Source organism: Bombus huntii, unplaced genomic scaffold (assembly GCF_024542735.1).
Source record: "Bombus huntii isolate Logan2020A unplaced genomic scaffold, iyBomHunt1.1 ctg00000083.1, whole genome shotgun sequence".
Lineage (NCBI taxonomy): Eukaryota > Metazoa > Arthropoda > Insecta > Hymenoptera > Apidae > Bombus > Bombus huntii.
In genome coordinates this window covers 17,574-21,561 of record NW_026099338.1, presented here as the reverse complement: position 1 = coordinate 21,561, position 3,988 = coordinate 17,574, and the positions used below count along the sequence as shown (strand labels likewise).

Below are 3,988 nucleotides of genomic sequence, written 5' to 3'. Positions count from 1 at the left end.
TGGTAGGAAGGTATACTTCGATATTACTTTTACTATCGATAGGCGTCGCCGTCGTTGCTGTTATCATATACGAGACACAACAAATCACGAAATTGACAAATCACCGGTGATCTCCTCGAGTCGCAGTTCGAACGTTTCACAAATAAGTTAAAGAATTAAACTTTAGATATAGTGGTAAAATTTATTGTATGAATCCAACAGAGTGACGGTTCAGAGTGTTATAACAAAGAGGTATAGAACGCTGATTTGGGAGACTTCTTGTACTGAGGTTTTAGTCCCTCTGAAGCGGTTATCGTCGGGTGTATATCAGAGGCGCCTATCCGTTGCTATCTGGTTATTGTTTCGATAGCTGCGGCATGTAGGATGTTTTGTCTACTCTATTAGTGCTTCTAAGCGTGTGATACTGTCGACGATTCGCCTGTGCATGATTATACATTGAGTAAACGGATAGCCTGAGTTGGAGTTTTGATGATTAGGATAATCGAAATAATTCATAGCCATGGTAATATTTTAACTAATTTATTTTGTTGTCTTTTATAGGCCACTGCAATGAGAAAAGAATTCCTGAAGCCAAAGAAAATGATACATCCAAATAGCAGAAAGTCTATCGCTATTACGAAAAAAGCCAAAAAGTAAATACAATTACTATTAAATTATGTGATTTTGTTATGTACATTTCATTTATTTTATATGATTATATAATACTTTTGTGTAATAAAGAAGGAAATGGACAATGTGTTTTGTTTCAGAATATCAAATAGACAGAAGGCAGAAATGTCCTGCTTGATAAAACAGAATTCAATAGGAGAGAAAATATCGTGGATCAGAAACAATATGATTCCAGGCGTGTGACCCTATACTCCAGAGATAACTGCAAGTTTGTTAGAAACGGAGGTAAAACAAAAATGTATACACATGATGATACAGAGATTGTACATTAAAGATGTGATTAGTTATAGTTCTATATTTGATCCAAAGGTATGCAGCAAGAAATGATGAAGAAATGGAAGAAATTACTATTAAAAGGTCTATAGGTAGCAACAGGAGTAGACAGCATGCTAGGAGGGAACATATAATTAGAGTAGAAAGAACTAGGAGAATATCATACACGTGGAATAGGTAAAGAATTACAGCCAAATTTATTTTCAATATATCCTGATGTACAAACCCTCCTTTATTTTTCAGAAATTTCTGATATTTTAAATGCAACTCAATGTGAAATGTTATTGAATTGGAATAATGAATTACAGTGTGCGAATAATTTTAAATTTATAAGGTTTGGCGAGAAAGATTTAAAGAAAGTATTAGAGCTAAGAAAAAGAATGAAAATAAGCCATATTAGACTATCCAAATCTCTATTAGCTATGCCTGTAAACAAGAAGAATTTATTCAGCAAGCCAATTGATTTAGATGAAAATAGTGTAATGGAAATAGAATAAATTCTGTAGATATGTCTTTTTATCTTTCATCTCTATTTAAAAACAAGAAAACAGAAGAAAAGCGAACAGTTTCGTCCTTTTTTGTTTGCGAAATGCTAGAAACCGCATTTCGTCTTGCTCTTATCTCCCACGAGAAACAGTCACGTCACAAGATACAAGAGTACGATAGAAGAGAAAAGAAAATGTTCGATTGTGAAATATACAACAAAACTGAAACATGCAGATGAATCACGTGCACGTTATGAATATTCTGCATCGTTTCTCCGCCTTTCCTTCATTTTTTTCGCTAGCTGCTCCATTATTTAAGAACGAAGATATAGTAATTACTCTCAAAGTTGTACATTTCGAAATGGTAGGAAAATCAATAGTACAATGATAAATATACGATTTTAAAAGCTTTTTAGATTTCTTACATACTTAGCATTAATCAAATAGCTTAGTATATAAAAGAGTTTACTTATGTCGCATGTTATAAATGCAGCTGCGTTCGTTACAACAATTCCAATTCCAAGGAATTTCTCTCGAAGATCGCAGTGAAGAATTTGCTTTGTTAAATTATTACTGGTATACTTCGTCAACTTGTGGTATATCGATACAATTTGTCAACCATCACTTTTAATAGCTTCTCGCTAATAAAAACATTTCGTACCTATTTAATAAGAAGCAGTATATTCTTAATTATTTAGAAATTTACTTAATGATGTTTAAAAATACGAATATGTTTAAAAATTATAATGTAAATATATATATTTCATTTCATGTTTTACTAATATATCTCTAATTTAGATTAAATATCTGAAACTTGAAAGAAACTTTTAAAACTTTCAATACATCGCATACGTTTCAAATTTAGTGCATAGTTACATATATATATACGATCGATCTTACTCGATCATCTTACTCGAAGAACAGGGTCTGCGTGTGGCGAGCTACGGGACAGGGACCGTTGAAATGTTTACTGTCGAGTGTTACAACTATTTCCTTCTTAAGGAGAGTTATAGAATTATTCCATGCCTTTGTTAGACAAAGCGTTCATCCTGTGACCGCGGCTACGTTCGGCGACTGACTGTCGCCTCGAGCCCAAGCTCATTATCACAACTCTCGAACAATTACAATCGGATTGAATAACTACAATTGTTCAATTACAGCTATAGTAGACTCTAGGTTACAATGTTGCGGGATTATCCAAAATTCCAAAGGCTCCGGTGTTCTTTCATCTCCGACAAATATATTATGGTATAGTTCCTATTTTCCGACCGCATGGAAGAAAAATAGGACAGCCTTAATACCAAAGGCTAATAAAGATGGAAATATGGTCGAGAACTGGCGACCAATTACGATCGGCCCAATTCTAGGCCGCATTTTCTCATCAATCCTCGATGGGCGGCTAAGACGGGGTATAGATCAAAATATAAGGCTGTTGAGATATGTGTAATTTTCTGTGCTGGACTGAGTTAAGTAATAGAAATACTTATATGTATATATCAGTGTGTGGAAGTATGTGTGTGTGCGCAGCGTCTCGAAACAAAGGAATGTAAACAGTCAGTTGGTTAATAGTCGTCGATGAAGAGTCGGGTGTAGAAGGTGCTGAGACGCGTGCAAGTGTATCGATAAATATATATAGAATCGTCCATGTAATAAATATATCATTATTTTAGTAATAACTGTCAATATAAATTTAATGTTCCTATAACATTATTTCGGCTTCAAAGATCCACAATTCTCAACATGGTAGAAGATCGTGGTTGCCGAGATTTAAGGTTATGGAACCACGTGTAACCGGGAGTGAATGTATAAAAGTCGATTTATAAAAAGGAATAAAAAATTGGAAATAAGTTCTGAAGAGATAAAAAGGCTATTGGTAGAACAAATAAAAAGATTTTGGATAATAAAGAGAAATATTTTTTGAAAAAAAAAAAAAAAAAAAAAGGTGTGAATATAGAAAACGAATCAAGATGCCAAGGGACGACGAAATTAAGGTTCAAATATTCGATGGACGCGATTACAGAATGTGGAAGAAAAGAATATTAATGTATCTAAAGTGTAAAAAATGTTATGAACCGGCTACACGAGAGAAAATGGACACGGATGCGCAAGATAAGTGGGATGAAAAGAATCAATGGGCGATGAACTACATCTATAGTAGTATAACGAATGAGCAATTAGAATTTGTTGGTGATCAAGACACTGCTTTAAAAATAATGCAAAAGTTTGATGAGATGTATATGAAGGAATCAACAGCAGTGCAAATTTGTATAAGAAGTAGACTAGGCATGATGAGGTTGAAAGACTTTGAAGAATCAAATTCATTTTTCACGGAATTTGAAAAAACTATCAATGAATTAAAGAGTGCCGGTGCAAATGTAAGCGAACGTGAAAAACTCGACTACATGCTGAAAGCACTACCAGAATCATTGAGCTATGTTGGTGACTTAATCGACTCAGTGAAAGAAAGTGATCGGACTTGTGAATTTTTGAAAAATAAAATTATAATGTGGGAAACGCGTAGCAAGAAAGAAAGTGATAGAACAAAGTCAAATGTATTTACA

At 33.8% G+C, this 3,988-nt stretch overlaps 2 long non-coding RNA genes across 4 annotated transcripts; both read left to right on the top strand.

Annotated features, from left to right (window-relative positions):
* The first annotated feature begins 212 nt into the window (after positions 1 to 212).
* On the top strand, positions 213 to 983 carry LOC126876568 (uncharacterized). 3 transcript variants are annotated; one of them, XR_007694323.1, is made up of 4 exons: positions 213 to 231; positions 541 to 632; positions 750 to 894; positions 954 to 983. It is a non-coding gene; the product is annotated as an uncharacterized LOC126876568 (long non-coding RNA). The 3 variants fall into 3 exon arrangements; XR_007694322.1 differs by lacking the exons at positions 213 to 231; positions 954 to 983 and adding an exon at positions 421 to 439 and having other exon boundaries at positions 750 to 778; XR_007694321.1 differs by lacking the exons at positions 213 to 231; positions 954 to 983 and having other exon boundaries at positions 454 to 632; positions 750 to 778.
* Positions 980 to 1,455, top strand: LOC126876567 (uncharacterized). Its single transcript, XR_007694320.1, has 2 exons — positions 980 to 1,119; positions 1,186 to 1,455. It is a non-coding gene; the product is annotated as an uncharacterized LOC126876567 (long non-coding RNA).
* Positions 1,456 to 3,988: the final 2,533 nt, after the last annotated feature.